Raw genomic sequence first — 10,208 nt, forward strand, 5'->3', positions numbered from 1 at the left:
GTAGCACATTTATCTTGTTCCCATTGGTTGGGTTATTCAACTGTGGTGGGGCAATTTGCCTAGCTTTCGTGTCTCAACTTGTCAACCAGGATGCCAGTTATCCACATACATACATGTCTCTTTCTGCCAAGCAGGATGTTAGTTACCCAGGGAGTTCTTGAGAATTTAAACTTTATTTGACCCCTCTTCAAAATGGAAGTTTTATTTGAGAGGGAGGGGGAGGGGGAGGGAGGGAGAGGGAGAGAGGGAGAGGGAGGTGAAGACAGACTAAGAAATAAAAATGTGGAGAGATGGAAGGGGCTGGAGAGATGGCTCAGTGGTTAAGAGTACTGACTGTTCTTCCAGAGGTCCTGATTTCAATTCCCAGGAACCACATGGTGGCTCACAACCATCTGTAATGGTATTTGACTGAGACAGTATAGTCACATATATAAATTAATAGAAAAGGAAAAAGAACATGTGGAGAAAGATGGAGATTATATGTGTGTGGATGTTGTTGAATTGGTTCTAAAGGTTCTATGGTTGACATTTAATTCCATTGTGAGGAGAATAAAAACATCTTAATTCTAACGGAAGAACCTTAGCCATAGTGGCACATATCTTAAATCCCAATACTCTGTGGGTCTAAAATCAGTCTGATCTATATAGGGAGCTCCAGGAAGGCCAGGACTACATACAGAGACTCTGTCTCAGAAAAGAAACAACAAAAATCCAGTAGAACCTTTGGGAGTGGCTGAGGATTATCTGAAAATGTGAAACTGTCAGGTGTGGTTCCCATGGTTGGATTCTGGTAGCTTTATGAGAAGAGGGAGGATCACACCCCCCCCCCCATATAAACACACACACACAGTCCAACCCCTATCTCACATAAATCACACGTACACACACACACACACACACACACACACACACACACACACACACCACCCCCTATCTCTCACCATAAGGTGCTTCAGAATTTTGTTGATGCCAAATTTGGCCCCTTGACCTTGAGCCAGAAGCATGAGCCAAAACAAATGGCTTTTCTTTATACTGTTGCTAGACTGTGGAACACCAGCCATAACAGAGATACACACACATATCTGGGAGAGCTGCAGACCTTCCAAGACAGCCAAAGGCCCAAGAGGGCACATCTTGCCAAGTGATGAAGTACATAACCTTCACTGGGACAACCACTTAGCAACTTACTTAGCAACCCTGCTTCAGTTTAACCCATCTGTTTATGAAGTTAAATCATAGGAGTTGGTCAAAGCTGCTCTCATCAGTTTTAGACAGGACCTGCATCACAGGGTGGTGGCTTCAATAAAGGCAGAAAGCTGTCCCTTCTGGAGAGAGCATCGTCATTCACAATGGAGTGCTCATCGTTCATAGGACCCAAGGAGAGTGAGAAGCCACTTCAGGCCATATAAATTAAACTTGCCACTCAGGTGTCCCCAAGCCTAAGCAGGGACATTTAGGAAGACCCTGCATTTACTTAGGTTGGATCAGGTCTCCATCCACTCTACACTCAAAAGCTCAGGAATGGACAAACATGCAAACTGAAGAAAACAGGCCAGCTGGATCCTGTGACCTGCCTGCCCTCACCTATACTACCACACTGTGCCTTGAGATTCCCAGTAAGGAACAACCTGCATTGATGTGGAGATCAAGTCATGTTCTGCTCTGTTACTTTGTATAAAATAGTGGCTTTCAAGCCTTGCTTTGCTCTGAGTGACTATGTTCTGAGTACAAACGCTGAAGCAGAATGACTTTGCATTTTGTTTGTGTTCATAAGTAATGCCACCTGTCTAGCACAAACCACAGGGGCTCAGACCACATTGGGCACCAGACCAATGAATGCTAAAAGCTCAAATGGATCACATGATAAGAAGGGGCCCCAAATACTGGGATATGATGGTGTCCCGGACCCATTATCAGATCTCCAGTGTAGGAAATTCCTATTCACTCCTAGGGCTTCAGTTCAGCAGTCTACTTTCTTGAAAGTTGTCCACTAGAATTTCCACTCATCAAGACCTAGTAAGCTTGGCCCTCTATAAGGTGATTGGCTTCAATAAAAGCTAACCCCCTTCAGTAAGTGTATTTGTATGATTTCTCTGCCTCTGGCTTTAATAAAGGTCCCCCTCTTTAGCCCTTTATTAGCTTTTCTATAACCTACCTATCATTTTGCAAGAAGTAATGTGTGATCTGTGAGTTAATGTTAGTAATTAAGATTAGAATAATATAGGGACAATGTTTATACGCTCTTCATGAAGATGAGTCTCTGTCCTTCCTTGCCTGCCTAAGGCACACTAAGATTAGATAAAATAAAAAGCTGATATTAGGCTGGGCAGTGGTGGCACACGCCTTTAATCCCAGCACTTGGAAGGCAGAGACAGGCAGATTTCTGAGTTCGAGGCTAGCCTGGTCTACAGAGTGAGTTCCAGGACAGCCAGGGCTACACAGAGAAACCTTATCTCGGAAAAAAAAAAAAGAAGAGGAAGAAGAAAAAGAAGAAGAAGAAGAAGAAGAAGAAGAAGAAGAAGAAGAAGAAGAAGAAGAAGAAGAAGAAGAAGAAGAAGACCCAAATGGTTACAGATATTAATGGCTGGATGTGGCATACACTTGCAATCCTAGCACTTGAAAGATTAGAGACAGGATGATCAGGAGTTCAAAGCCACCCTCAGCTATATAGAAACTTCAAGAACAATTCTGGGTTATATAAAAACCATTTAGCAAAACAATTAAAAAAGGGCTGGTGAGATGATGGTTCAGCAGGTAAGAGCACTGACTGCTCTTCCGAAGGTCCTGAGTTCGAATCCCAGCAACCACATGGTGGCTCACAACCACCCATAATGAGATCTGACACCCTCTTCTGGTGTGTGTCTGAAGACAGTTACAGTATATTGCAGGGCCGAAGCCAGTGGGGCTGGAGAGAGTGGAGCCTTCCTGCATTCAATTCCCAGCAGCCACATGATGGCTCAAGGCCATCTGTACAGCTACAGTGTCCTCATACACATAAAATAAAGAAAAAAAAAAAACTAAAAAAGTAAATTGTGGTTGCCAATGGAAGACATCTACCAGGTAAAATCTGGATTAGTTGGAATATTAAAGGCAACAAGATTGATACACCTTTTTAATTTATTACTACTAAAATTCTGAGACACAAAAATGTCTGTGTGATTTCCTGACATAGCTTGATAATGATAACAGAGTAATGAAGAACACTGAAGTGTTAGGTTGTGCTCAATACTGAACACAACCGAGGAACAAATCCAAGCCAATCCCATCACCCTCCTCGAGGGCTGCCTCTGATTCAGGTCAGAAGTCTACCTCCAAGCCCTTCACCTGACCACCCTTGGCCCTACAAGGTTTTCTTAGTCTCAACTGGGCTATCATGTCCCTTCTTGCCCGCTTCACCTACCTTCCCTTCAGAGCAGCCCATATTCTCACAGCTCCTGTGACTCCAATACTTTCCTGTGGATGATGATACTCCTCAAGTTCAGTTTTTGACCTTACCTTCCAGGCTCCAAAGAAGCCCTGGAAGTCTCTCTTCCAGCTTAGCCAGGCCAATCCCCTTAAACCCAATGAGTGCAGTGATCCAGAAATGGCTTGAGTCTTCCTCTGATCCTCCCTGGGTCCTAGGGATGCCCTGGACTATAATGACATTTTTCCTCCCTCTCTCATCCATGGGAGCAGTGTATTCCAACCCCATAATCCTCTTTGGGATACCTTTTAGAAAACCTCTAGCCTCTCCACCTGATGCCCAGTCAGAAGGGCCCTCAATATCTAATCAATCCAAAGGGCACCCTAGAACCTAATACTATTCAGCACCTTACAAATACTGTGAGCTATCAAGAAAATGGAAAGGTATTCCCTATTTCTCTTTTCTCAACTCCAAGCCCTGTTTCTTTTGTCTCCCCAGCACACACACAAATGCTATAAATGTTCTGTCTTGTAAGTCACCATTGATGGATCTGTATGTTTGTTACAAGCAGGGGCCCAGAGCTTGACCTAGCCATAGGGAGAGAAAGCAAAGGAGTAGGCAAGCTGAAGCATGAACCCCCTAACCCCTCCCTGGACAAGCTCTTGGCTGACTGGTATGTCTCTCAGCTCCCTCCTGCAGCATCTTCTGTCTATAGTCAGGACTCAGAAATTTCCTTTCTACAGGCTTTCTTTGTTCTCAGCTTAATGGACTCAGTTTTACAGGGATTTGGATGTCTTTAGGTAGGAGTGGCATTAAACTGTTGTTTTGTGCTGTCCAATGACAATTAAAAGCTGGCTCTGGGGTGCTGGAGAGATGCCTCAGCAATTAAGAATACTGGTTGCTCTTTCAGAGGTCCTGTGTTCAATTCCCAACAACTGCATTTTATGGCTCTTTTGCTAAAAAAAAAAAAAAAAAAACCCAAACTTTTGCTAAGGTATAAATCTCATCTCAAGATTTGTAAGACTATTGTATAAAATTTCCACAATCAAGATTTGCAAGCATATTAGGTATGATTAAAACTCTACAAAGTTTTCAGGATGTAAAGTAAATAAGTAAAAAAATAAAATTAAAAGGTAAAAAGCTCTTTAAAATCTGTCACACAGGAAGAGACACACAGGAAGTAGGTTTACTGAGAGAGGAGTATTGCCAGGCAGTGGTGGCACACGCCTTTAATCCCAGCACCTGGGAGGCAGAGGCAGGCAGATTTCTGAGTTCGAGGCCAGCCTGGTTGGTCTACAGAGTGAGTTCCAGGACAACCAAGGAAATCCTGTCTCAAACAAACAAACAAACAAACAAACAAACAAACGGGCTGGTGAGATGGCTCAGCACCTAAGAGCACCAATTGCTCTTCCGAAGGTCAAATCCCAGCAACCACATGGTGGCTCACAACCACCCATAATGAAATCTGAATCCTTCTTCTGGTGTGTCTGAAGACAGCTACAGTGTACTCATTTATAATAACAATAAATAAATCTTTAAAAAAAGCAAGGACTTCTGATATTTTCCTACTGCTGTCAAATTAGTAGGTTTTAGGATTGTATTGTCAGAATCATTTTAAAAATTACTAGTTGAACCAGGTATAGTAGCACATGCTTGTAATCCCAGAATTTGTGGGGTAAGGACAAGGTCAAGGCCAGCCCTGGCAGTACATCAAATTCAGAGCTAGCCAGGGATACACCATTTGTTTTATTTTGTCTCAAAACAAAACAAAAAAAATCAAGACAACAACAACCAAATAAAACAACTCAATTTAAAAAATGCTTAGTTAGGTGTACATAATCCCAGAATGTGGGAGGTAGAGATGTGTATTTCTGTGAGTTCAAGACTAGCCTGATATACACAGTGAGTTTCAGGCCAGCCAGGGGTACAAAGTGAGACACTATCTCAAAACAAACAAACAAAACCCAACAACAACAAAATTCTTGCTTAAGTTTGTGAGTTGAGTTTCTGAAGTAATAAAGTGAAAAACAGAGTTCTGGAGATGTACAAATAAAGTTTCACAGTAGAATAAGAGAGCCATATTCCAGCTCCTGTAAGCAGCAGCTTCAGACACTGAGAAGTTGTGTTCCAGAGATAGCCAAGGACATGCTGTAAAAACAAAGTTCTGGTGGTCAGAATGTTGAGACAGAATGACCAGGCCACTCTGACTAAGTTAAGTAAGGCCAAAACAAAAATAACTGGTGGTTGCAATGACGTTAGGGTCCACGAAAACAAGATTAGCAATTCTCAGAAGAACCCTCCAACCCCTTCTGTGGTGAATTTCAAAAAAGACCACAAACTGTCACCCTGACCTTGCTGATGACAATCCCCTACCACCTAGTTACTCAGCTCCTTCCCAGGGACTTTTCAAGGCCAGGAGCAGAGCTGGATAGGGAAGTTGGCTGACTAAGCCAAGAACAGCCCCCTGAGCAAGCCAACCAATGCCTGATGAGATCCTTGGTCCTGTGTAGTCCTGTTGCAGAAATCTGCCCTCTGTAAAGTATAAAAGATGTATGCTTTCTGAGTTCGAGGTTGACCCCCCCCCCCCGGTGGGCAACCCCATGTACATGGATCAATAAACCTCACATTATTGTACATGGATCAATAAACCTCATGTTATTGCAACGTTCTATTGTTAATCTGTGTTCTCTGGGTTGAGCCAAGTTTACTACATTTCATTTTTAAAAACTGTTAAAATTTGGGTTGTGATTAGGACAGAATTTTCAACTGATATGGTTCTAAACATACTTCAACAAAATCAAATATACTTTGGTTTTGATGAAATCAAAACATCAACTTTGAAAAATGCTGAAGATACTCTACGTCGGGTGGCATCTAATATTTAGTCAAGATTTAATGATCTGTGCGAAAATTTAAAAAGGACATCTTCTCATCCATACCAGGCCTTTGCCTTTGCTTTTAAGTGGTAAAATTGCATTGTGTACTAAAGAATTGTTTTTTGTTTGTTGAGAGAGGGTCTCTCTACATATAGACCTGGTTGTCCAGGATCTCAGTAAGTGGACCAGACTGGTCTTGGCCGCCCGACAAAGAATTGTTTTAAGATAGACTTAAAGTTGGTTTTCAGCAAACGTTACATTTGCATATAGGATCGGTTTTCTAGTAGAAAAGGTTTAAGAAGCTCCAACTTTAACTCACTCTGAGCAAAATCTGAAAGCGAAACCTTACTAGTTTTCAAACAACCAAGAAAAAACAAAGAAAGGTTTCACCAAAAGCAGAGCTTTGCTGAAGCATCACCCGCTGAGGCAAAGCACAACTCAAACTTCCGCACAAAATGACCTTCAGGGATAAAAAGGACCAGCAACTTCCCACAGGCAGCGCTACTTGTGGAGCTCAGGCAACAGAGCTAGCGTCCTGCCAGAAGGTAGAGCCTCTGAGGCTCGACCAATGAGCGCCCCGTCGCTATGGTGCTGGTCCCGCCCCGCCCCCCCCGCCCCCATCCCGGCAACAACTAAGACTCAGAGCGTACGGGGTTATTTGCAAGTTCGTCACTGAGCGCTTCTCTTCCTCCGACTTTCTAGTCAGATTTTAGGCTTGAAGTCAAAACCCTGGTTTTGACCTAGAGGTCGGTACTTTCGCGGCCTCAGAGGATTGGCTTTTCCACCTTGGTCTCGGTGGAACGTTCCGGAATGTACCACAGGCGAGAGGAGCGACACTTGTGCATTCGTCCAGCATCACAGACCCCAGAGTGGTGGGACGTTCCGGAAGGTGCTGACAGGAGGCCACAAGGCGGTGGTGTGGCCCCGCATCGTCGCCCGCCCCGTGGTTTGTGGTGGACCTTTACGGAACGTGCGAATGCGCCGTTAGGGCGTCCTAGTTCCCCATGGTGGGCCGCGGTGGAAAGTTCTGGAGGTGCCATTGTGCAGGGGGCGTGACCTTGTCCTCGCCGGTAGCGGTGCGTAGCCCGCTACGGCTTCCTGTGCGTCACGTCCGGCTTCCTCCCCGCCCACCAGTGTGTGTCCCAAATCTAAAACCCCTAGGATTTCTCCTGGAGGGCTGCGAGAGGGCTCGCGGCTCTCGCCCATGGCTCTCAGCCCATCTGGGTGAAGCTGCTCGGCCCCGAGTTGGCGGCGTGGGGAAGCTGGCTGTATCTTCCGTGGGCGTGGGCTGAGGCTCTGCATAAACTCCAGTGGCAGCCTCAGAACTGAACCCCATCGGGGACCGGGGGCACCCCGTCCTAGAGTCAGCCCAGGTCAATTTAGGGACGGTTGGCACCGGGCGCCCAGGTGGCGGGCTTCTCTGGGCTGGACGCACAGGTAGGGTGGAGACAGTGATGGGCACCGGCGGGATCGCGGGCGGGCACCGGGAAGGAGGCGATACCCAATGACAAGTGCACCCTGTCATCTGTCGGCGTGTACTGATTTTGCCTCCCGAAACGTGTTATTTTGTGCCGTGGAATGGGCGACTCAGCCAGGTCCCGAGTCTCAGCTTTATTTTAGCCATCCGGCTGTTTTTCTTTAACCGGTACTTTTCAGGCATAAAACAGATTCGCTGCAGTATTGATATTTTGAGTCCTTGAAATGCAATAGACTTAAAAAAAAAAAAAAAAAAAGGAAAACTGCAGTCTAGAGGTGGGTTCCTTGTTCAGTGTTTGTTTAGTCGCCTGTTCTTGGAATGAATGTACTCTATTAAAAATAAACTGGAAAATATTTTTTTGTGCTTTTTTCTTTTTTCTTTTCTTTTTGGTTGTTTGTTTGTTTGTTTTGTTTTTTCAAGACCGGGTTTCTCTATATATCCCTGGCTGCCCTGGAACTCACTCTGTAGACCAGGCTGGCCTCGAACTCAGAAATCCGCCTGCTTCTGCCTCCCAAATGCTGGGATTAAAGGCATGCGCCACCACTGCCCCCCTTTTTTTTTCTTTTAAGATAGGATCTTCACGGGGTAGGGCAGTCTGGCCTTAAACTTGTGATCCTCCTGCCTCAGCCTCTCAGTACTGCAATTATGGGACTGTACTACAAGTACGCCTGGTTGCAGAGCACTTTTGAAAGCACAATGAGAGAATTTTAAATAGCAAAAGAAGGCCCATTAAGTGAAGAGATGGGAAGGCTTTTACATTAAAGTGATTCTTTTGCAGTGCAGAAGATGGAGAGACAGAGAACCACGTGAAGGACCTGTCCACCACACGGAGATTCTGTGGCTGGTAATGTGGATGCCCCCAACTATTTATGTCTTAAATCTAAGCATACCACACCAGTGGTCCTGAAAGTATCCATTCTTCAACAGTGATAAACACTATCATAGAGCCACAGAGTGCCCTGTGTTACTTTAGTCAGGAGTGACTTCTCCAGTACAAATTCTTCACTACTGAGTGAAGGGTCAGTGTTAGAAGCAGGATGGCGTGGACAGATTGTGAGCCCATGCAGACCCTTTTCTAGGTTATTATTTCCCATAGATAAACTTTTAGACATGCATGGTATTTGGAGACTTGATATATTGTTTTCACTAAATAACCACTGACCAATCCAGATGTCTTAGCCAGGTAGTTGAGTATCTCAGTCCTCTATTTCAGAACAGATATTTCCTTATATCTACCCCTATTCTCCTCTTTCCTGTCCCTCCATTTTCTATTGGGGATTGAATCTAGGGCTTTGATGCTAGTCTAGCCCTCTACCAGTGGGCTACATCCTCCACTAAAAATTTATGTATGACACATCTGTGTCATGGCACATACGTGGATGTGGATTGTCAGAAAGTCTCTTTAATCCCTGAGCCATTGCACCAGCTCAGATATTCCCTTCTCACCACCTGGAACAAGGGCTGCCCCCTGCCCCCAGCAAGCAGCCCAGACATTCTTAACCTGGAGTCCATGGAACTAGAATATGAAAAAATATAATGCTAAATGGGATAAAAATGACATCTTGAGCCAGACATTGTGGTGTGTGCCTGTGATTCCCCCATTCTGGAGGCTGATATGGGAGAACTGACACATTCAAGGCCAGCCTGAGCTACTCTTTAAGTTCCTGTCTCAAAAAAAGGGAGTGGGGATCTCACCAGCATTCGGGTGAGATGAGCTGCTGTTGGTTTTTGTAACTTTGACATCATGTTTTTGCTGTGGGTCTAGGGCAGAGTGTGGCTTGTTTTTCTTTCAGCTCTGTATTCACATTTATGACAAAGCCCACAGAATAAACTCATGAGGCAAGCCCTGCCAGCAAGGAAGTCATTTTTTGTTGTTTTGAGACAAGGTTTCTTTGTGTAACCCTGGCTGTTCTGGAACTTGCTCTATAGACCAGGCTTTCCTCCAATTCAGAGCTCCTCCTGCCTCTGCCTCTCAAGTACTGGGATTAAAGGTGTATGCCACCAGTACCGGGCCAGCAAGTAGGTATTAATAAGCCAGTGGGAAGGAAGTTATGACTTAAGTTTTTCATCTGTTCTTATGGATGAAGTTTATAATTTGAGAGGGACATGGTGACTTAAGACCTTTACATTAGAGTGGCTGTTCTATACACCACAAGTTCAGGTTCAGCAGTTATAACTAGCAATCATGCCAGTTTGGTCAAATCACTACAAGTTCTTAAATGCAAGCAGCTTGTTGCTGCTGGTGGTCTTCAGCTTCTTGCAGGCTAAGACCTTCTTATTTTTGTAATTGAAGTGAATTGTGGTCTGGGAACTGGACCAGGACTGCGTGAGTCAGACTCTACCAATGTTAGAGCTGTGTAGCCCTTGGTTCATCTATAGAGCCAAACTCTGTTCCTATAGGTCTTTGCTACCTCTTCAAGAGCTTGTCCACATTTTTTTTTTTTTTTTTTTT

At 44.5% G+C, this 10,208-nt stretch overlaps 1 protein-coding gene across 5 annotated transcripts in view; it reads left to right on the top strand.

Annotated features, from left to right (window-relative positions):
- The first annotated feature begins 7,375 nt into the window (after positions 1-7,375).
- The window catches only part of LOC116097146 (solute carrier family 35 member E2A), a 22,671-nt gene continuing 19,838 nt past the window's right edge, over positions 7,376-10,208 (top strand). The window contains exons 1-2 of one of the 5 annotated variants that reach the window (XM_031379773.1): positions 7,376-7,716; positions 8,535-8,600. The gene's annotated coding sequence lies outside the window, so the exon portion shown is untranslated. The remainder of the gene's footprint in view (positions 7,717-8,534; positions 8,601-10,208) is intronic. The other 4 variants (XM_031379772.1, XM_031379768.1, XM_031379769.1 and 1 more) reach the window with 4 other exon arrangements.

Source organism: Mastomys coucha, unplaced genomic scaffold (genome assembly GCF_008632895.1).
Source record: "Mastomys coucha isolate ucsf_1 unplaced genomic scaffold, UCSF_Mcou_1 pScaffold18, whole genome shotgun sequence".
In the NCBI taxonomy this organism is placed as follows: Eukaryota; Metazoa; Chordata; class Mammalia; order Rodentia; family Muridae; genus Mastomys; species Mastomys coucha.